General features: G+C 34.2%; 1 non-coding gene across 1 annotated transcript; it reads left to right on the top strand.

The window, feature by feature from the left end:
- The first annotated feature begins 6,329 nt into the window (after positions 1 to 6,329).
- Trnat-ugu (transfer RNA threonine (anticodon UGU)) lies at positions 6,330 to 6,401 on the top strand. The gene has a single exon. It is a non-coding gene; the product is annotated as a tRNA-Thr (tRNA).
- Positions 6,402 to 25,187: the final 18,786 nt, after the last annotated feature.

The raw sequence follows: 25,187 nt of genomic DNA, 5'->3' as shown, positions 1-25,187 counted from the left end.
CGAACCTTTTCTCCGCGGGGGCGTCGAGACGCATTTCCCCAATCCGACCCCCGACCGGGTCCCGAGCCTTCCAATTAGATGATGGAATCCGAATTACAGAGCGAAATGCATAAAAGGCGAATACATTATTCACACGTGGCTTCAGACTGGGATGTCTTTCGAGGAAATGCTGGTGGGAAAAAGATACCCGGACGAGATAAAAATAAAGAATAATAAAGAGCGCAGATATATATTTATAAGTCTTGCTCTGCTTGCAAAGCTCACAGACGAAAACGATGCAATCGAAGATGATAACAATCATGTAAATTAGACTAAGTTTTTGTTTTATTTTTAATCTTACCTTGATTTTACGTCTCCCGAATCTAACCAGGAAACATCACGAGTTCAGTAATCATGAAAAATGTTAAAAATGGTCGCATTCGAAAGAGTATCTTTAGAAAACAATTTGACCCAAATATTGTGTGCCCTTGTCCTTTTGTTTTTGAGATATGGGGGGTCAAAGTCTGTCGAAATCTTACGAAAATTCGCCAAATTTAAAGACTTGGCAAGAAATGGAAAATACCACGTGATTTCATCGCCTGCGTCTAGCAAGACTCTCATTTCCATTTCTGGTCATCTGCAAAGCGCGTAAACGATGTTTCGAGTTAACCCTTTACTTGTGTGGGTAAAATTAAAAAGTAACTATGAAGCCTGTGAAATGGAAACTAGAGAGCTTTATCCAGAGGAGCTACAACTTTATAACGAAATTGAACGTAGGATTTAACTTTGTAATCGTGATAATAATGCATTTCAGAATTTAAGTGCATTTCAAGTGTGTTTTACTTAACTAATTTAAGTTTGTACTCTTGTAATGAAATGTGTTATAAGTAATTAATAATTATGTACGAGAATTAATATGAATAAGTAAAAAAAAACATGCTTATTAAAGCTTATATATTGAAAATAAAATGGATAGTTTTTGATGTTGAAAGAACATGATCATGGATTGTAGTATCCCAGCTCTTATTTACTTTTTCAAAAGTTATTATCATTCATGAAGTTTTATTGTCTGACCACTGCTAGCGAAAATGTTTAATTTAAAATCGAAAAAAATAATAATTAAAAAAAAAAGAAAACAACGGATAGTAAATGTCAAAAATTTGCACAGCAAAACTAACGATGTCGGAAATTACTTCATAACAGATTCTTATCAAAAATTTTACAGTCGACGTTCATTACAACAACCCCTGTAGTTCGAAAAAGTCTGTCACTGCAACTGAAAGTCGCTATAACGTAAATGCACATCATATTGCATGTTATTTAGTCATTTTTAAAAATACTGAAGTTACTTTTACCAATTATGTTTCACGTTAAAAGGGAATTCAAATACGAGCAAAATAAACATTAATACAGTTTTTTTTTAATTTGACTTGTTAGAGGGTTTACACATAACTTGAAAACGATACACATAACGAAAAACACACTGGAAATAACTGACAGAAATCGTTTTTTTTAAATTTGAGAACATGGTTTGAAATCTTTTAAAATGTCGTTTTCTTCGTCTTTAGATACTGTTGAAGAGATTTACGACTTTTCAAAAAAAAAAAAAAAAAGACTTTAAAGTGTGTTTACCGTTTCTCTACGGTTATCATATTTTTTTCAAAACAGTTTCATCATCGAATAAACTCTTTCAGTGGAAATATTTCACCCGCAGAAGCATAAAAGTTTTAAACATCAGTTTTTTAACAGACAGTCTTAAGAATAACAAAAAAATTCCATTGTTTTTACAATAAAATAAAACAAATATTTCGGGCTGTGGCGTTTTCCCTTATACAGTTGCACGTTAATATCCCGGAACACAAGCCCCTAAAAATTTCAATGCCGCAGTCTGTGCCACGACACCCCACGCCATGGTAGTCACCCCGAGTAAAGAATTAATGCGATATTTCTCACGCGCTTTGGTGGTGACCAGAAATGGAAGCGAAATGTCTTGTCAGATGCAGATATTGAATTCGTGGCGTACCTTCCATTTCTGAACAAAACTCGCTAAATTTGGCGACTTTACTAAAAATTTCGGCAATTTTTAAGACATCATATTTCGATAACATGGTCACGAGGGCACGTAGTTTCAGTGCCATAAACATGTTTTCCAATGCTCTTTTGAATGCCACCAATTTGGAATTTTTTTGAATTTCCTTGATCGTGATGTTTCCTGGTTAGAAACCCTTAAAACAATTTGGCCGTGCCTGACACGGGCGAGAATAACTGGCAAATTTGCATGTGCCGTGTTTGACACGGGAGAGAATTACCGACAAATTTGCTCATGTCCGTTTCTGACACGATCGAAAGTTACTTGCAAATTTGCATATTCATGTGTCTGATACGGGCGAGGGTTACCGGCAAATCTGCACATGCCCCTGCCTGACGCGTGTGAGAGTTACCGGGAAATTTGCTTATTCACGTGTTTGACATGGCCGAGAGTTACCGGCAATTTGCACATGCCCGTGTCTGACATGGGCGAGAGTTACCGACAAATTTGCATATGTCCGTTTCTGACACGGGCGAGAGTTACCGGCAAATTTGTATATTAACGTGTCAGACACGGAAGAGAGTTACCACCAAATTCGCATGTGCCCGTGTCTGACACGGGTGAGAGTTACCGAGAAATTTGCATACTCACGTGTCTGACACGAGCAGGCCCGCGCCAAGCCTGATCGGCGCCGTCGTGCAAATGTCTTTTGAGCGCCTTTATGCAGTGGCGTCCAGGGGGAATATAGTTAACACTTGGAATGAGGTTTCTTAGACAAATATGACGCGGAAAAAAAGTTTGGCATTTATTTTTTCAAAAAAAAAAAAAAAATGTGTAAAAATGCATATTAAATTTTGGATTACAATGTTTGTTTTTACTTCATATCTCGAAGTTATTTCGAGTTCAGTAGCTCTTCTGATATGCTAATGCATATGAGAGGAAAAATAAAATAGTTTAAATATCAAAGTTAGCGCCGCTCCAAATAACTCTCTAGTCTCTAATTGATGAATTGTTAAAGACTTTGATGCCTGTTAAAACATAACAGGGTACTCATTATATTTTTTAATTAAAGTATAGAGGATATTCCACATTAAAATCTGAAACTGAAATAATTTCCGGTAAAACCAATATTTCTAAAATACGGAATCATTGAAAAGGAACTGAATATGATATCTGAAACAAATTCATTGTCCAAGGTTATTTCAATACGCAAATCTTTAAAGATAAAAGACGGGGCAGGGGGGGGGGGGGGAGAGAATCGAGTAGTTATGGTCAAGTCGCTACTTTTTGGAGCTAAAAAGTTAACCAAAATTGATGTCTACAACAGGGCTCGAAAATTATATTGCCCGACATGCCAGGAGCATGTAAAAATTCCGATCGGGCATGAATCTTGTACCCTTTTATGCCTGGCTGGGAATGTCATTTTTTAATCAAATAGTTCTTCCTAAAACTTTATTCTTTCGTAATTTCATGAAAAATTACTGCATCCTTACAGAAGCTCAAAATTTATTTCAAGCAGCATTGTAGCGAGTAGAAAAAGAAAGTTTGCTGTTTCTAGTTTGTAAGAAAGTGATCTTGCCCTTATATAATTCAATTTTTGAAAATTTTAGCGACAGCATGTGTGTTTTATTTCATACTAGTGGCACCCGCACGGCTTCGCCCGTAATAGAAAAATTAAAGGTCTTTTGGTTCGCTTGTATATTTACAAATAATGTATGGTGAATTTTCTCGCCAATTGGCTTGTACCGACGTTACAGTTCCACGCTATGATAATTTCGTATCTCGCCAATTGGCTTGTGCCCATGTTACGGTTCCACGTTACGATAATTTCGTAATTTATGATAGTTTTTTTTTCTTAAAATTGGAATAAAAAAAGAACCACATCGAATTTTCGAAAAATCGCTTCGAGGTGCACACCCCCATACTACATACTAACTTCGTGCCAAATTTAATGAAAATCGGCCGAACGGTTTAGGCGCTATGCGCGTCACAGACATCCTACAGACATCCAGAGAGACATCCAGAGAGACATCCTACAGACATCCTCCGGACAGAGAGACTTTCTGCTTTATTATTAGTAAAGAAAATTAATTTTTTGTTCACTTCATGAACCAAAATGGGAAATAGAAAATTTCTTGTGCCTCATATGCTCGCTTAGCTTTGTGTACTATAGACACACCGAAATAGCATTCACGGCTCCATATTAAAAGGAAACGTGCATGCAATAATGTATGCAATAATTAGTCTCATGTGTTTTCTCTGTAAAAGATTGCGCTTTTGAATAGCATATATTTAGACACAGCAAAGCATTAATTTTTCCTTTTGAATAGGCAGGGAGAGGATTGCTTGTCTTGAGCAGTGTAATTTCACCGTCACAACTAGATATAATCAGGGCCTGGCAAATGCACAAGCCTGCAGGCCCATGGATCTGGGAACCACAATTTTAGGGGATACCAAAATATGGTACATTCCTTCTGCCTTTTTTTTTTTGTAAACTTCCACATGAAAAATGTGGAGAAATTTTTGTGAGAGGGACACCAAATTTTGCCAGTGACCTGGGCAAAACTTTGGCTTGATCAGACTCTAGATTTAATAAAAATTTCAGTTTTATTTTTTTGGTTAGAGAGATCTCCCCCCCCCCTTTTTTTGAGCATTTTTGATTGGTAGAGCTGGGCGCCTTTTTGATTCCGGTGCCGTGGTGCTCTGCACGACCTCGCACATGGGGACGGCGCACAGTGGGGCGAAAATGCCAAAATGCGCTTAAAAATGTTTTTAAACCACTCTCGTTTTCTTGTTTACACAGGCATGTTATTATGGAGTTTTTCGATTTGTTTGGGCTCAGGGTCCAACGTTCGCAGGTTTACGCAGCTAGTTCCTTTTCAGGGTCTTTCTACAGACCATTTATGACTTATTAATATTTCTAAGAGGACATAAAAGGACATTTTTTTGTACAGTGTTTTGAAAAAAAGAAACCCCTTGAATTCCCAAGTTTTTGGTGCTGAGCAGAACCGATTTTCGGTTTGAGAATTCGATTACTCGTTTTTTTTCGTCCATTACTATCGTTGGACACGAGAGAAATTAAATATACCAGCCTTCAATAAGAAACAAAAATTGTAGACTGCTTAAAAGCTATTTTTGTAAATTCCCGCACTCATGGTTCTTCAACTTTCTAAAGGCTCCCTTCATCTATGTAGTGGACGAAGGGCTCTGAAATTCCAGTTCTGATTGCCAAGGCCTGTGCAAATTTATTACTTCTCAATTGGTTTAATATAGGGGAAAAAACGCATTTATAAGCGGCTGCGCGGCCCTGGACACGGGCGAGATCTACTGGCAAATTTGCACATGCCCGTGTCTGACACTGGTAAGAGTTACCGGGAAATTTGCATATATTCACGTGTCTGAAATGTGCCATGGGCGAGAGTTACCTGCAAATTCGCACATGCCCGTGTCTCACACGGGCGTTCGTGTATCTTGCGTTGTTTTATTTTTAATGCCCGTTTGAGTTCTATTCTAGTAAAAATAGACAGGCTAGTTAGATTATTATTGAACTTTTTTTACCATAGATGGCAAAACTACGCAGATTTTTTTTTCTTCTGTAAACCACGATTTCTTCTGTAAAGTACTTTTATGTGCGAAAAAGGTAATGTCAAATGTCAATTTTTATTGCCAAACTGAATTTTTAGCAATTCCTATGCTTGTATGTGTACAGAATAGGGAACCCCGCTCTGCTATGCCATCTAGGGCTTCCAGAGAACGGACCTTTCGGCCGGGGCCCCCTTACCCATAAGGGAACGAGAACTAAACCACTTACGACTCTAGACACCGTGGACCCAGGTACGGACCTGACTCCGGTGGTGCCCATTGCCTACTCACTGTTCCACTCGATAGCCATTGGGCAGATACGAATCTGCTCAAACGCAAGTAAAGAGTGGTCGTTTTACATACGTGGATGCTATGCTTGTATGTGTGACAATTTGATTTCAATGTTTGGAAATTAAATAAAAACTTACAATGTCGTGTGTAAAATATTTTTTAGAGCTTTATCACCCCCCCCCCCTCCCCCACTCAAGCATGACTCTCTCACAACTGATACTGCAAAAAAATAACTTACACTTTACCTTTTTTCCCCATTTTCTGACAATATATATATATATATATCGTTTTTTGCCAGCATTTCCGCTGCATGTTTTAAGAGAAGGACCATAAGCTTTGCGGTAGCAGATTTTGAATTTATGCTTCCTATGGGACGTTGTAACCGCCCGGAATGAACTTAAAAAAAGAAAGACGCAGTTCAACATTTCTTAACTCTCACCGCCGTAGAGCCATCATAGCTCAGTGGCAGAGCACTGGTCTTGTAAACCAGGGGTCGTGAGTTCGATCGTCACTGGTGGCTGGGGATTCTGCAATTTCTTTTAGTGTTAAATAAATTCGGGTAAAGTAAAGTGACAATAACTCCTACTTTGTAAAGAATTTTTTTTTATATTTTTATTGCTTTTTATTAAATAATTACATTTAATATAAATATGTATTATACACATGCGACAAAATCACAATATTAAGTGCCAAAATAGAAAGCGAATTTCCTTGCAATTTTCCATTTTTGTTTCTGTACATGGTGTTGGATTTTTTTTCTTCCGCATAAAACTATTATTAATTCATTAAATTTAATTCATGAATTAATGTTTGAAAAAATCGATTGACTAAAAGTTCGAAAAAAATCTATTTGAACTTGAGTGAATGAACAAAATGTATTTTAATGTATTTTATTAACGATTGAAAATTTGAATATAAGATATACGTGTATATGGTAAATAGACATAGGGAGAGTATTAACTAATAGTAGGAATTGAATGAATGTCGCGGAAAAAGAAATTGGAATATTTTTATGACTATTAGTTGTAAATACTATAATGAAAAAACATTTGCGATGGTCATGTAGGGTCAGGAGTAAAGAAAAATGGAATTTCAATGTTTCAACTTTAGATCTCTCCCTTTCTTTTAGATAAATTGAGAGATAAAATTTTGTGCATTGTCTCCAAGGCTACTACGCTCTCTGAGAGCAACTAGACAAAAGTTTTGCCTTACGATTTGCCATTAGAGATTGCAATACCGGACCAAAAATTCAATACCGGTATTAGGTATTTTTAAAACGTGATACCGGAATACCAGTATTAATACCGGTATTAGAAATTTCTCAAAAATTGCTTGAAAACATATTGTTTTATTGCCACATTTCAAAATTTTATACAAAAATTGTATTGTTATGAAAGCATATTGTGAACAAATATAAAATGAAGGAACAAATGCCATAATAAAAAAATAATACTAGTAAAAAACATAATGCATCTATTGAATTGTCTCCAAGCCTGGAACTCATTTTAGTGCTCAACTTTCGTACAGTTGAAACTAATCTTTCTGTATTCACGCAGGTCGGTGGTACTGTTAACAATGCATAATACACCTTGACTAATTTAATTGCCTAAAAGTATTTTATCTACAAAAAAAAAAAAAAAAAAAAAAAAAAAATCGGTCTGTTGCATACCATTTTTGGATGAATCCATTTGTGTGTGTGCGTGCGTGTGTGTTTCTTTCGCATTGTGTGTATTTCTATTAATTTTTTGATTTAAAGCTAGTTGAAATTTCTTTGCTGCGAGACGATACTTTTCCAATATCCTTTTCCATCATTTGAAAGGATGGATATACTTTTTCCATTATTTTCTCTTGAACAGGAGGGGTTTGTGTTTACTTTTTATTAGCTCTTTGGTTTGAAATTTACGGTAAACTTGACTAAATTTGATCTTGTTGGTTTCTCTTATTCGTTTTAGCTTTCTTTCCAAAAATTATTGCAATTATAATTATGTTGATATCTGAAAATATCTTTGAATTCGTGGAACATATTTAGGCTTTTCATCTGTGCAAATTTTCAGGGCAATATATAATTTCTAAATATTATCTTGCTAAGTATGAAGCCAAATAGCAAGACGGCACAACAAACCAATACTGGTGCCAACAAATTGCCATTTGTAATGCTAACAAGAAACAGTTTTTGTCAAATTTTAGTACAGTTGAGAGAAATATTTAAGAAAAAAAATCATAAAGCATTCCTGAAATTGATGGTTTGAATAAATTGTCCATCGGACAAAGAGGGGGGGGGGGGGGTGCATTCAAAATTACACTCGAAATTAACTTTCCCAAAAGGGAAAATGAGCGATCAAAGAAATGAAAAAAATAAATACATGGCGTACAAAATACTTTTGTTTAATGATATTCTATTAGTTCATGCTTTTGAAGCTAAATTTTTGCATCAATAGATTGATTTCGGTTCTGTATCATGGGAAAATAAATGCACATTTAAAATATAAGTGGATGTTTAATACATTATATTGAAAATTCTTGAATAAAAACTATTTATTAATTTCAGCTAATAACGAAAATACCGGTATTTTCCTCAGCAAATACCGGTGTTACAAAATTGCAAAATTTCTCGAAATATCGGTATTCGGTATACCGGTATTGCAATCCCTATTTGCCGTAATATGATTTGCCAATATGAGTTTCATGATAATGTAATCATATTCACGCCATTTACACCAGCGTGTTTTCATTTATCCCAGAGCCTAGGGATAAATGAACCCCCCCCCCCCCAGCCCTAGCCTAGCCTATCCCAGAGCCTAGGGAAACAGTGGTTTTTTTTCCTATGTGGTTCATATAGGTATAGATACCGTAAAACCGTACAACTTTAGACCACTTTATGTGTATTTTTCTTCATATTTCATTATTCTTTGCCAAAAAAGGTTGAGAATTTAATCATACACTACTATACATCTCGGATGTAGAGTGACGCTTCGAAAGAAATTCTAAATTACACACAAAGGGAGGGGGAGTTTTTTGTATAGTGGTATAAAGTTTGCACATAGTGGTGACAACTTTAGACCATCTCATATTTTCCTTGATATGCACCGCTAAACCGCTCCGGTCTAAAGTTTCAATGCATATATCGTTCTTTTCCAATCCCGTACATGCAAAAATTAAAAAAAAAAAATTGTACTTACTTTTTCCGATTTATAAATTTTTTTTAATAGTTTTTGAGTCTATTTCTTGACAGTTAAAATTTCTGGAACTTTTTTTTTTTTTTTGCGTTTTTTTAATTACGGAAATTTTGCTCTTTTTTTAGGGGGTGGGGCGCAGATTTCAAATCTGCCTTGGGGCGGCGTGGAGCTAAATTCAGCTCTGCTAAGTGTTCGTGTTCCGAAAATGTTCGAAAAATGTTTGAAGATTTTCAGCGCAAAATTTGGCTACGACACGCAATTATCATGTTTTGCGATCTATCCAAATAAAAATGAAAGCATTTCCATCCCAGGATCACAGCCAAGATTTGGATCGGCGAGAATAAGTCTTGATCGATGCAAACATGTAAAAGGAATGCCGTGAGTGACATTAAACTACAGGTGTGAGTTAATAATACCTATCGCCTGCTTCGGCATGCATTATACCGCCAAATTTTCAGCTGTAGATGAATTAATAACAGAAATATTTTTTATCATTGTTCTTTCAACAAAACGTCTGTAAACTTGCAGTTTATCCACGTTCTCAGCAACTTAGAGTGGTTCAGTAAACATGTCATGTGTATTTTGAGTTTGCTTAGTGAAGAGTAAGAATGGTGGAAGAAACGGTTTGTTCAAAATTTATTTTTTTCTTCTGTTAAAGATTTGTGCAATGACAAACACAATCAATGAGTTTTACTGCGGTATTTAAAAAATAGTACAATATATTAGTATTAAAACCAGTACAAATAGAACCGGTTCAAAACCACAGAGCTAACCTGCAGTCTCCTGAAGACAATAATGTATGTATAAAATATGACAACGTTGTATTGAGTTTATGTACAAGAGTCCAGTTTAGCTGCAAACACAGAGGCGTAAATGTTTAATATAAATACGCTCTTCTTTATAGTCCATAGGGGGGGGGGGAATCTAAACCTAAATTAACATTTGGTACAAAAAAAAAGGAAACCTTTTCCTTTTGCGCTAACGTAGGTTGGAAGGCATGACTTAAATCTGTTTTTAAAAGAAATCATATACGAAAACTGCACAGGTTGTGTTTTTTGTACCAATGGGATCGTTTCCGAAATTTTAAAAGTATTATTTTCTGAAAGAGCATGCTTAAAAACATGGAATATGATCATTTTTTTAAATAATTTGTTTAAGTTTATTATTTAAAAAAAAAACTTAAATCGGTGCGCTTTCATTGTTTACATTTCTTGCCGATGACATTACAAATGATGAAATGCCATTCTGTGCTGCCATTCATAGAGCAAAATATTTAATTCGCATCTTTACTCACGTGTATTGGCAACAATATGGTTAATAGCAAGCATAGAGCGCAATTTTAATTCGCTTCTTGATTATTATAACTTGGAAACGCGATAGAAAGATGCGCCAAAGAGCATTATTTGTGACGTCATCAAGACCACGCCTTGTTTGAAAAATCGGACATTTTAAAAAATTAATTAAAAAAAACTGTTGAGAAAATTAAAGTACTTTCTGGGTCCATGTTTTTTTAGCCTACTTTCCCAGTAAAAATCAGAGAAAGAAGAAAAAAGCATGAAAGAAGGCCTAATACATCTTAAAAATATCCCGAAAAACAAAAAAATGTCAAAAATAAACAAAATAGTTAGATAAATATTGAAAAATTAAAAATTGGAAAGTAGGGTATTGAGATGGGGAAAAATGTCTGTCGGTCTGTCTGTCTGTCCCTTCCCTAATAACTTTTGAATAAATAGTTCGATTCGAACAATTTTTTTTTTTGTTAGAAAGATCTCGGCGAGGACATCTCATTCGCATAATTCATTTTTTGATTTGAACAATTTTTCGTTCAATTTTGAACAGTTCAAAAAAACTTAACATTAGCGCCTACGGGGAAATTCAAATCAAAAATAAATCTTGAACTTAGAAGCGAAGTGGCTCCAAACAAACTTTGTAGGGAAAAGCTTTTGATGAAAAACATGTATCGAAAATATCTTTTTGATTTGAACAAGTTTTCGTTCAATTTTGAACACTTCAAATCTCTTAACATTAGCGCCTAAGGGGAAACTGAATGTCAATATAGATTCCGAACTTAAAGGCGGATTTACTTCAAACAAACTTTGTTGGAAATAGCTCTCGACGACCTACACCCGTCTCCGACTCCGAGAATTTAGGGGCACCTGACTCCGACTCTGGCTCCTGTGCCTGACAATTAATCGGACTCCGACTCCTTGACTTCGACTCTGACTTCGTAGCTTTGTCAAACATTTATACATGGAGGACAAATGACTGACTCTGATTCTTGGATATTCAACTCCGACTCTTTTATCCCAAAATGAGATTGACTCCGACTCCGCTGCTGTTGTTTTAACTGTGAAATAATTTTTGTTGATATGACTTGTTTTTATTTTCACGCTAAAGTTTTAATTTAGGTATTCAGTTTTCGGCGAATAAACTCGAACTCATTTATGTTAAAGATATGCGCAGACGATTTTTTTTTTTTTTTTGACAATGAAAATTATTTCTTTAAGTTGACATTTTATTGTTTTTATTTATTTTGGTAAGTGCATTAATTCGCTTAAAAAATTATTTTTGGCAACAGGGGAAAAAGAAACGATTTTTTTTAATATGATGTATTTATTTTAATAAACTTATTATTATTATTTTTTCGTTTTGAAAGCTGTTGAAGATTTCTTTTTTTAATGGAAAGAAGTGTATTAGCTGCTTTGTTTAAAAGGTGCTGCTATTTTATTTGTTCGTTTTTTTAAAGAAAAGTAAGGAATATTTTATTCCTAGAAATCAGTTTAAAATATTAAAAAATATATGTTTGAAAAAATTTGCGATTTTAGCTATTTTTGAGAATATTGATCAGGTACTAGAAAGTAGTAAGGGTATACGGGAAAGTAGGCTCGTCTGGTTCTAGACAGAACTTCCTGTTTTTTTTTTTTTTGAGCAATCACGATTGCTTATTGTTCTCACTTGACAGTCCTTGATGTTCCGGTTCCTTTTTCAGCTTGGACCAGGCCTGCAGCACCACCGTCCACCGGCGGCGGCGCGGCTGGTCTTGAGCATGAGCACTGTCTCCCGGAATCCACTTTTGCTGGGCGGTGGCGTCTATGTCCTACACACGCATGCTCATACACAGTCACCTACGTGCGCACGCCTTTACACACATACACACGCCTACGTGCACACTCGTAAGCCTACACACACAACTATATACGCGTAAGCACCAAGGAGGAGGGACATGCTTGGGCGGAGGAGCCATTTCTAGAAACAATAACTCTAACCAGTAGAGTCTTGTCGCAACTCGTGATTGCGAAAAACATAATTTGAATTCAAAGTTTCGGAATTCAAATTAGAGGTTTTTTTTTTTGCTCATTCTATCCATTTCAATGACTAAAAGTACTACTTTTGACTGAAGGAAACCACCCCATTTTGGATAAGCCGAAAACATGTCGTTTAGAAAGATCTACAAAAATTAAGTATCTTGTTGAGAATTTGTGCTCTTTCCCATAAACTTCCCAGGTAAGAAGTTAATGATAAAAGAAACACTTCCGTCACATTGATCTTTGTTAGAAATTAATGAATCAATGTTATAGCAAAATATTTTAAAATCAAATTATAAAGATGGTAAAACTTGTGGTGCTGCACTAGACGTGGAGAAACAAAGAGATGCTTCAGCTGAGCATTTTTAGTATTAAAAGATGGAAGTTGGTAAAACTAGTGATCTCTAGACAATTCAATGTGTACTTGTTCCTCTACATAGTTTTACAATGCATAAAATTGAATGTATAGGATTATTGAGATGACATTTCTATTTCCCTCCATGCATAGCTTCATTAGCATAAACTAAAAAAGTTAATAGCCTCGAAATAAGTCGTTAATTTTCAATTCAATACATATTTCTGTACCTAAAGACCAGATTGACGTAAGTCCAAAAATTGCAATTTCAGTTAATTAGTACATTGTATGTAGAAGTCTATTCTGCATCGGGCCATGTGAATGTAATTCTTAAATAAAGTCCTTTTCAATTTTTTATTCTTCTTCTTCATCAGCACAACAGCCTGGTGCAGGCCAAGGCTTTCTCCGTCTGCTTCCTCCAGGCGGTACAACACGTTGCCAGGTTTTTCAACTTTTTATACCAGGGGTAAAAGAGCGCGCGTCCCATCCTTTGCATGCGACAGAAAAAAGTTTTTCCTCTCCCCTGTAAAATTACCACAATGTGACTTACGTCCTTCTGACTCTGAGGTATAGATTTGAGCTTTTTAAAGTACTAGTGGTACCCGTGGTCTTTTGGTTCGCCTGTATATTTACAAATAATGTACAATGAATGTCTCACCAATAGGCTTGTCCATGTTACGGTTCCACGTTATGATAACTTGGTAATTTACTCGTCCATCTTATGATAATTTTGCTCAGGAAAATGCTCTTAAAATTGGAATAGAAAAAGAAAAAAATCGATTTTTCGAAAAAACGCTCCGAGGTGCACACGCCCATGCTACAAACTAATTTTGTGCCTAATTTCATAAAAATCGACCGAGCGGTCTAGGCGCGATGCGCGTCACAGAGATCCTGACAGAGATCCAGACATCATGACAGAAAGAGATCCAGACAGAGAGACTTTCAGCTTTATTATTAGTAAAGATTTCTCAAAGATATTTACTTGCTAAATACTTCGTGACTCCCCATATGAAGCACTTACAAGAAAAAAGACGATGCAGGTGCTAAAAATAAAAACATTGGAAGTAACCAGTGCAAATGGGAGGAGAACCTTTCCTCGGTCTTGGGACAAGAGATGGTGCAAGTTGCTTGACAGCATGATTTAGAAAAACTTTTCAATGAAAACATACGCATGGTTTGAACTTAGCACTTGTTTTACGCAAAACTTAAAAAAAAAAGTCCACTACATCCCTTCACTTCTCACTGCCTTTGTCATGGCGTTCGCGTAAGAAAAGTAATTCTAACCGAATGATCGCTTGCTGAGGTTAGGTAAGTTATACTGACTATCATCATTCAAAGTTTAAACTCGAGAAGCGTACTTTGCATTTGTTTTCTCGAATGTAAGATTGATGAACTGCAGGAAAGAGAGAGAGAGAGAGAGCAAAAAAAAAAAAAAATCGAAACTTTCGCCGCAAAATCAGCACAAAACTTCTCCGCTTCATTGTGTCTTCAAAGTTGAAACTGTTGGCAGACAAAGTGAGAGTCTTCAAAGGCGCTCAACAGAGTTTCTTTTCACATCTCTCGGGTATCTCCACTCACCTCAGGAAGCGGAGGCATTTGTCTTCTTCCGAAATGGCGCGAAAATTCTTCACCCGCAGCTCTGTCAAAGAGGGGTGCACGTCTATTTATAAGTGATAGGGGAGCGACGGGCATTAATTACCGGGGCAGAACGAAATTAAGTGAGTGCATCTTTCCGAGATGCGTTCAAACGAGATCTCTTTCACTCGTTAGGCGACGAATTGAGGCTCTATTGTTTCCACTTCAGAACGCTTTCTCCTCTGCCTGCTTTAGTTCTTGTTTTTGTTTCTCAACGATTTATTACTTACATTTTAGCTTTTAACATTGGTGCACTGCGTTATTCACGCTTCCTTTCCTCGATGTTTGGAATAAAACCACTATTTTAGAACGTTTTTCTCAATGTTAAAAAAAAGTTAGGGATTTTTTTTTTTTTTTAATTTTTCTCTGAAATGTTAAACATGATTGCTTCAAATATCGGCTCGAATAAATTGTCTAACTACACTATACCCCATAATATGGCGAAATATTTATTCTGCTTTTACTTCCAACTATCTGGAAAAGACCTAACTATATAGTAAACACATGTTGTCTATTGTAATCAGAAGAAATTTAACCTTGAAGATCAAAGCATATGATAATACAAGCAGTTTTTGAAAAATTGATACTCATATTGTAAAAAAAAAAAATTAATGATGAAATTTTTGTTATTAACATTTTAAATATTAATTGTAACTTTCTAATATTTGTTGCAGCATTTATGCATTTAATTTCTATCTTATTATTATTATTTTAAATGTTTCGCACAATTAAGTAAGTGCATGCTAGGCAAAATGGATGAGACAAAGTGAAACAGTTCATTTCTTTTACATATTAAATCATTTATTAACTCACTCACGTATTCATTTATTAATCAATTTATTTAATATTTCTCTTATTCATTTCATTCATTCATTTTTCTATTCATTTCCTATTTTATTCACTCATTTATTTTTTTTCATACACTAATTTATGAAATAAATGAATGTTATTTTTTGTTTCATTATCTGTTAATTTATTTATTTATCCTTTTATCAAAAGTGTTTTCAATAATGAAATAGAAAATATTTCAGTTGAAAATTATTTAATTTTTCATTTTGTCTGATAGAAAAAAAAGGGAACATTTTCCAACTTTTTATTGAAGATACATCTTTACTACCAGACATAAAAAGTAATGTTTAAATGCAAGTTTTATTATAAAATACATTTTTCTTTCTTTTTGCACTGTAATTTTCTTAACAAATTTCCTATGTGTTCATTTTGACAAAGGTAAGTTATCTTTTTCTATTTCTATTTGCCAGACATTCCCCTACAAGTTTCTTTTACAAGTTTTCAGAATTTCTAATTCTCTATCCAAAAAAAGACGCATTTCACAGTAATTACATGCAAAACTAATAACTTTTTCGATTTCATATTTTAACTACAAAGTTCATGCTTCAGGAGGATAGGGGAGGGAGAAGGGTTTATTTACGTCAAAAAAATTTACTGAAAAAGCATTCTTTAAAAAACATTTCAGATATTATCGGATTTGTTAACAAAAATTATGAACTTTAAGAATGTCAAGTAAAAATATCAGTAATTTTAAACACTACCAGCAAACAGTAACCGTGAATCACACCATAAAGCAAATATTTTTATGTCATTGACATACAAAAACGCAACTGAAGTGAAAGAATTAAAAGGTAAAAAAAAAGAAAAAGAAACAAACATAATACCCTCATAAATTTGAACACATTTTTATTTTTCCTTTCTTGTACGGAGTTAACTTTTATTCGCTCTGTTGAATATCGTGTAAGAAATCATTTAGTAAGCTTGCGTGTGGTGTGTAGATAGCACACAACTTCCAGCATTCTTTCCTTTAAGGCGCGCCGTCTCTTGTCTCGGACATTCCGAAAATGTTGCGTGAAAGCAACCAAGAAAATGTTTTTTGGTATTTAAACGTGATAAATTCATGTTTATTGACAATTGTTCTTTACGGATGTACTTTTTATGGGCTTTGGTTAAAACGAACAGAGAAAAAATCTGTTGTTCGTTGGTTTTCCATTCACGTATTGCGCAGTTATTCGTAATCAATTGAATTGCACATTCATGTGCAAGCATTAATAATAAATGGTTTTTATCAACTAGTGGTACCCGCACGGCTTTGCCCGTAGTGGAAAATTAAAAGGTCATTTGGTTCACCAGCATATTTACAAATAATGGATGACGAATTTATCGCCAATTTGCTATGTCAACTGTCAACTTGATCACCCACGTTACGGTAATTTGCTCGTCCACATTATTTTAATTTGATCGTCGATATTAAGATAATTTGTTCGGTAAAATGTTCTTAAAATTGGAATAGAAAAAGAACAAAATTGAATTTTCAAAAAATCACTTCGAGGTGTACACCCCCATGTTACAAACTAGTTTGGCACCAAATTTCATGAAAATCGGTTGAACGGTTAAGGCGCTATGCTCGTCACAGAGATCCAGACAGAGATCCCAGACAGAGATCCCAGACAGATATCCCGACAAATATCCAGACAGATATCCCGACAGAAATCCAGACAGATACACGACAGAGATCTAGATATCCAGACAAACTTTGAGCTTTATTATTAGTAAAAGATTTTAAGTAAACATAATTTGACCACGAATGTGCAAATGCAAGTAGAAAATACGCAGCTAATAGGAACGAATATGTAATAGTATCGCAAGCAGATTTGGTATACAATGAAATCCCGGAAGAACGAACTTCAAGGGACCGATAAACTATTTCCTTGCATCGGAATTGTCTTTAAACTTTCTTTGTGTTTACAAAAGCGTTAGTTTTGCAAATCTACCCTAATGTAGTTAAATCTGCAACATTAACCGTTACTAGTAATTTAAAATGCAATCGAACACATTATTTATTTTGAAAAACAAAGAAAAATATTGAACACTGCGAGAGTGCCCACACGGGGGAGGGGAGGGGTGTTTAAAAAAATTCTATTTTTCATTTAAGTTTGCTGATTGATTTATTTTTAAGTTGAATTATTTTTTATTTCATTTATTTATTTAGTTTGCGTGTGTGTGTGTGGCCATGTCATAGGCGTAGCACAGAACTTTTCAAATAAAATGAAAATAATAACAGGAATAATTAAAAATAAATAAATAAATAAATATAAACTAAAAAAATATTTTTAAAAACTAAACCAAAAAAATTTTAAAAAATCTAATTTAAAAAATATTTAAAAAAATATAATAAAATAAAAAATAGAGCTAAAAAAAGGGAAAGAGGAATGTGGAAAATTGGGGGGTGGGGTGGAGGGGGAATTTGTGCCATTAAACTTGGGGTGATGGGCCCCCCTGGTACACTGACCAATGGTCGACTTCACAAAAAGTGTTATTTTCCTTTGTACGAGAGATTTGGTCTCAGAGTATTCTAATTTATGAACATCACTGATACTCAGGGCCGCGCCGTCCCTATGTGCAAGGTCGTGCGTCGCACGAGGGCGTTAGACTCAAAAAGGCGCCGAGCTCTGTTAGGTTTAAACTTATGATGTTGGGGTAAAACTTTAATTTCTTTTAAAAAGAAATCTTTGAACTAAAATTTTTCATTAGTTATAGCTAAATCCTTTTCTAGTCCGTATGATATGACTCCTCCGAATCTCTTTCCCACACCAAAAGCATTACGGAGCATCAGAAATTTTGTTTCCAGCTTTTTAATTCCGCAAAATTTAAAGGGCCCCCGAATACCAAACAAAATCGCTTGAAACTGCGTTCAAAAATCACCTAAAATTTCGTTTTTGGAGCTTCAATTTCGAAAGATTGCCGACTGTAATGTTACCAAATATGGTCGGTCATACAATTGCTTTTTTTAGACTTCAATTTCAGAAAATATTCGGGCAAGGTCCTCCGAACCGCTTTCTTTTAACATTACAAAAATTAGTCTTTTTTAAACATCACTTAAGAAAAATTTAAGTGGAATAGCCTTTGAGAACCTCTCCTCCTAATATCATGGAATATTGCTTAGGACCTAAATTTTGGAAAAAAAAATCCAGGGGAGAGCTCCCCAATCCCCTTCCCGTAAAAATCTTCAAAGTTGTCTACAATTGCATTTTTGGAAGTTAAATTTCGAAAAGTTGAAGGGGAGAGGAAAAATTAATTTCTATCTATTTTTCAAAAAAAAAAAAAAACGATCGGGGAGAGTCCCCGAGTTCCATCCCTTATTCTAAAGTTAATAAATATATCCTACAATCGCGTTTTAAGACTTCAACTTCTACAAATTTCCACGGAGCACCACGTACTTTTTTCTTCAATAGCACCACCACAGACTGTGTAAAATTGCGTTTTTAAAACTAAAAGTTTCAAATTTTTTCCGGGGTTTTTTTTTTCAATGTCCCCCTCCCACCCTAAAAATATGTTCTAGTTGCATCACTGCTACTGTTGTCATGTTTTTACAATTATAAAAGTTTTTCAAATAGAGATAAGATAGATATTTAATGTGCCGTGCCGTTAACTTGATTCCCCCCCCCCCCCCCTAAACGCATTATTTGGATATCAGTGGAACTGCTGAACTCGAAATAATTTCGAGATATGAAGTAAAAATGTGCACCATATTCCAAATTCAAACATTCACACAGTATTTTTTGAATAAATTAAATGCCAAACGCATTCTTTTCCATTTTATATTTGTCTACAAAACCTCACTCCAGGTACTTACTATATTTTCCCCAAACGCCAGTGCATAAGGGCGCTCAAAAGACATTGCACGACGGCGCCGATCAGGCTTGGCCCGGGCCTGTTGATACTGACCACATAACAAGAAAAGTCGAAATTTTGCGGCCCTCTGTGAATTTGCAGGGTGCCTCACGTTTGCTGCGCAGAAATCGAGTGCGCATGGCAAGCTCTTCTTGTCACACACCAGCTTGCATTTCAGCATGAGCGGATTTCCACCTAAAATGACTCTGCTTCAAAAAAACTGACGGAGTTTTCACGTTACGACTAGTGAAAGTCGTTTTTGAATGAGGTCGTTTCCAAATTTTTTCCAAATTTCGTATTTTTTTTCTGATAGAGCATGCTTAAAAACATAGGATCTGACCATTTTTTAAATAATTTGACTAAGTTTAATATATTTAAAAAATTACTTTAATTGGTGCGCTTTTATTGTTTACGCTTCTGCTGATGATATCACAAATGATGAATTTGCCATTCATACATACAAAATATTTAATTTGCATCTTTACTCATGTGTGTTGGCAACGATATGGTTGATTATCATAGTGTAGAAATTCGGTAGACAACGTGCAAAGTACATCATTTATGAAATAATAAAGACCACGCCTTGTTTGAAAAATTGGACATTAAAAAAAATTAGTTAAAAAATAGCTGTTGGGAAAATGAAAGTATTTTCTCATGTCATTATTTTTTTTTTATATTTTATTTATTTATTTATTTATTTATTTTGCGTATTCTTTCAATTTCAGTGACTAAAAGTAGTACTTTTGTCGTAAGGAAAAACCCCCATTTCCGAAATCAGTATTAAGTAAAAAATATTCAAACTGACGGACGTTGAACAAACATTTCGTTGTAACAAATTTTTGAAAAACTTCGTTTCGTTAAATCGAGATACATTATCTTAATGGATTTTCGTTCGTTGTAACAGATGTACACTGTGTGAACAAGTAAACTTGATCGTTAGAAAAGCTCCAAACGATGTTCTCAATATGTGGAAAAAAGTGAGTACAAATATCTCGACTTCAGTTGAAATGAAAGTAAGATTTTTAAAAAATTGAGAAAGAGTATTTCTTAAAAATAAATAAATAAATAAATAAATAAGTATTAAACAAAATATTACAACGTTTAAAGACAAAGTATTACTATCCCATATTTTTGTATTGGTGAAATTTATGAAAGATTTCACATTCAAATTATGACAGAAAACTGTCTGGTACTTCATGGCATTCACACTTTCAATTAATGAAAATTATTGAGCTTATAACAATTCATCTAATAAACAAGAAAATATCTTTTGACGGACGTTTTACTGAAGTTAATCAACCATTAAATCAACTACAATCTTTTTGATTGTGCAAATGTTTATATTAAATTATTCGGAGCTTGTTAAATGCCATTCAACATCCTTTTAGTACAATGCAAGTTTTAATCCTCTACCTTTCTTGCAAGAACTAATTTCTTTTTGATGAGAAAAGGGTAGTTTTGAGCCATTCCGGTCCATTTTGAACCACTTAATTTCTTTTTTTTAAGTGTCTGAGTTTAAAAAAAAAATCTAGGACACCCAACAATGCCTTACCTGGCAAGGTTATCGAATAAGTTTCCTACTTTTTATTTTACGAATGGGATGATGAGTCACTTTCTCATAGGGAAGTCTTATCAGGGGGGGAGGGTTCTTAAGGTTCACCCCGCCCCCCAAAAGTTCAGTTTGACATTTAAATGTTCGTTTATATTTAAAAATTTCCAAGAAATATTGTTCCAAAGCTCAACTGACTTTTATAAGGGGGCATTGGGGGTTCCTCTCCCAAATCCATAGTCCGGATCCGAATAGGGAAATTGCATGAAATTAACTGTTTTTTACCCATAATTTCTTTTTCTAATGAACAAATATCGTCAAACAAAGTAATGGGACCTAAGTTGAACCATCCCCTATCCATTAAATAAAGAATCATCAAAATAGGTTCTCTAGGTAAAACGCTGTGAGTGGACAAGCAAAATAAACCAAAAAAAAAAAAAATGCATGAAATTGACTGTTTTTTACCCATAACTTTTTTTCTAATGAACAAATATCGTCAAACAAAGTAATGGGACCTAAGTCACCTAAGTTGAACCATCCCCTATCCATTACAAAAAGAATCATCAAAATCGGTTCACTAGGTAAGACGCTGTGAGTAGACAAACAAAATAAACCAAAATATATATATATATATATATATATATATATATATATATATATATATATATATATAATATATATATATATATATATAATATATATATATATATATATATATATATATATTATATATATATATATATAATTTGAATTTTTGGCATCTTGAATTCAAATGATCAATCACGAGCCTGTGTGTGTATGAATGCGCGTGTGTGTTTGTGAAGGCGCATGTATGTGGGTGCGTGTATATGTGTGTATGTATGTGTGTGCGTGTTGTGTATGCAGTGCTGTGTGTGTACGCGCGCATGTATGTGTAGGCGTTCGTGTGTGTGTGTATGTAGTCATATGTGCTTGTGTCTGTGTGCAGGCATGAGTGTGTGTGTGTAGGAGTGTGTGTTTGGGTCTGTGCGCAGGCATGAGTGTGTATGCGTGTGTGTGTATGCGTGTGTGTGTGTAGGATATGGACGCAACCTGGAGACGGTTTGCACAAGAGGAGCAGCATCGTGAGGCCGGTTGACGCGACGGTGGTGCTGGCAGAGGGTGCTGGTGGGAAAATAAAATCAGCGTAACATCAAAAACAGTCAAGTGAGAACAATAAGCAATTGTGATTGCTCAAAAAAAAAAAGCATAAAATTGACTGTTTTTTAATCCATAACATTTTTTTTAATGAACAAACATCGTCAAACAAAGTAATAGGACCTAAGTCACCTAAGTTGAATGATCCCCTATCCTTTAAAAAAAGAATCATCAAAATCAGTTCACTAGTTGAGACGCAGTGAGTGGACAAAATTAAATAAATAAATAAATAAATAAAATAAAAACATACATACGGTATGAACTAAATACCGCCTCCATTTTGAGATCGGTTAAAAAGTGGTCAACAATAAATGCTATCGACTGGAGTTTAAAGTTAATCCACTAAAGTTGCGGTTAAAATTTCAACTATCAAAATATTATCATACAAACAATTGCTTCGTTCAAATGTAGAAACAATTTTTACCCGTCATGCCATGACGGACGATTTTCTAGTTTGAACTATAAAGACACACTCATTAAAAATGAATTTGTAAAACTGTTTCCTCCCCCCCCCCCGAAAGTTTTTATAAAATGGAGTTTAGCTTATATATAGGGACTATATATATAGTCCCCTTCTCTCATTGAGGTTTTCAATTCATCCAAAAAGAAGACCATAATACAAATTTCTAAAAATTGAAATTTTGTTCCTATTTAAAAACAACTGACCCGACGAAGCTCCGCTTTTGAAGTATTCTTTACATTAACACTTAAGCGCAATTTTTTTCTTCAAAAATAATCAGGAAATATTTTTTTTTTGTTTATTTTTTGTCGCTATCATCAAAGGAAAGAATGAAAACTATCATTGTGCTTTTAAGTATTTCGGTGCGATTCATTTCAGGCCTGCCTGACAAACACTGGGAATATCTCCGAGATGTACGACTTCGTAAATTACCACGTTGTAGAAAAATTGCAGAGAGAAACAGTGGAATTGTGTTTCGGGTGCGATTTCCACACACAAAAGCGCCTTTGTGCTTTTTTAACTCTTTCACCTGAAACAACAGAAGTCGGCGGGTTGAGCTCTTTTAACAAAACGCGTGCTTTTGTCTCTCTAAATGGGCAGAGCAATATCATTCCAATAATTCACAGCTCGGGACGAAAGGTGGAAGCTGAATGTAAAAGAGGGGGTTAAATTTAGAATAGTACTAGAAAGTATTTTTAAAAGCAAATTTTTTATGTCAATAAGAAAAAACGTGTTTTTTTCTTCTTTTTTTTTTTGTGTGAAGTATTTGGAGCAATATGTTACATATAGTGGTGTCTGTGAAGAAAAAACTCAAGAAAAGAAGCAAAGCGATTGAATGCATTAACTAATAAATAATTTAAAATAAATACATAAACATAAAGGGTAAACAATGGAAACAAAGTAAAATTTTTTTAAAATAAAAATTTAAATTCGCTTTTGAACTGAATAGGATCACGCAGCAGTCTTCCTCCCAGTTTGAACTTTGTGATTATCTCAGTATCACAAATTGAAAGAACAAAAAAAAAAAAAAAAAAAAAAAAAAAAAAAAAAAAAATGTGTTCAATAACTTCGAAACAGGAATATGTCAATTGCTACTTAAATTTGCAGTTAATTTCGTGGTATTTTTTGTAAGGTTAAAAAAAAAATGTGTAAAGATTTCTTTTTTTTGAAAAAGAAAGGGGGAGTGGGAGAAAAAGCAAAAAAGAAAGAAACGAAAGGAAATCAAATCAATACATTTAAAAGGGAATAGATGCAAAAACTTTTTAAAATAACATTAAAAAATGCTATATGTTTCTTTATGGGTTTCAACAGTTAAAAGGTTCGACTTTTACGTTGAACTGTTTTTGAACCATACATGAACTAAATATACTCGAATACTAAAAGAAGTACTTATGAACCTATTCAAAAGCTCCTTACCATAATGTTTAATTGATTCAAACCAACATTTTTATGAAGTTGAAAAAAAAAAAAATAATTTTCCCTTTGCAAATATTAATTCCTCGGCCTAAAAATTCCATTAATAATTCATATTTGACTGTAAAACTTGCGGATACAAAATACCACAACCAAAAATGTATTCATAAAAATAATTCCGTCTAAATCGGGTGATGTCCGTTCAAGTAATTTCAGAAAAGGTGAGAAACACATGAAGAGGAAAATGTTCAAATGCTTCTATCATCTCAATAATTGTGTTTTATTTTTTATGGTACTATTGAATTTTTTTTTTTCTGTTTTAGAATACGATTTGCTTCTGTGTTAATTTATCACAGTTGCGTAACTGGGATGTTTCAAAAATTTTAAAAGATTTTTTTTTTTTTTTGAAACTGCATGCTTAAAAACATAGGTTTTAACCATTTTTTTAAAAATATTTTGACAAAGTTTAGTATTTAAAAAAATATATTTTAATCAGTGCGCAGATTTATATTTTTATTTTTTGCGCTTCTGCGCCTGACATCACAAGTAATGGTCATCACTGCAGAGCACGATATTTAAGCATTGGATAAAGATAAAAATATTATAGCTCAATGATATTAAGAGCAAGAATTTGAGAGAGTGTCACGCTTGTGATTTGTTGAAAGGTTGTGTAAAGCAGAGATTCAGACAGCTGAACATAAACAAATACGTTTAATACGAAACATGGGGACACACATACAGCAAGACATAGAGAAAAGTAGCGCGATAAACAAGACTGCGGCTCTTTAAATAGAATAGAGGGCAGATTTTCAGTATCCAATGATGTTTCTCAAATAGCAATAAGCTTTCTCCAAAGTCCGATGGTGGATTAAAGAAGAGATTTTGCGAACTCCGTGGAAAGCTGCAAATGTCTCTTCCAATAAGATATAAGCACAGTTCTTTCTTTTAAACCAATAGAGAAAGCGATTACATTCAACATGATTCATGCCATCTCAGTTTTTCACCAAAAAAATTACAATTATTACTTATCTTGTTAAAAGCCCAAATCCACAATTTTTTGTTCTGAAGTTGAATTGTTCAGTTTTCATTAGCCCCTAAAGATGTACGCGGAGCAGCAAAAATTGAGCGGATTTTTATAATATGAAAATTGCTATTAGCCACAATTGTTGCCAAGAACAATTTGCCTCCAAATTATTTTTGTGAAGGATGGAAGGTTCAAACTTTATAAAATGAATGCTAAATTTGTGGCAAGTTGTTGCCGCAAGGTCAATGAAGGTCACAAAAAAAGTGGCAGTTTTGACGCTTTTTAGCATTTTTGAGGTCCAAAAATAGATTGCACCTTTCAGTTGCCACGGCAAAAGTACTGTCGCTTGAAAGGTAAGTATTTGCACATTTAAAAAAATGCATAATTAACTGAGGCAAGTTTAATGTGCTTTTACTTACATTAGGCCGAAATAGAGAAAATGTCACATTTTACTGAGATTCAAACTGTCGTATCTCTTTGCAAGAACAACATATTGATTTTTTTTTTTTTTTTTTTTTTTTTTTTTTTGC

The sequence above is a fragment of the Uloborus diversus genome, chromosome 5, assembly GCF_026930045.1.
Source record: "Uloborus diversus isolate 005 chromosome 5, Udiv.v.3.1, whole genome shotgun sequence".
NCBI lineage: Eukaryota > Metazoa > Arthropoda > Arachnida > Araneae > Uloboridae > Uloborus > Uloborus diversus.
Note: the sequence above shows the minus strand (reverse complement) of the source record. Positions and strands in the feature narration are given on the sequence as shown.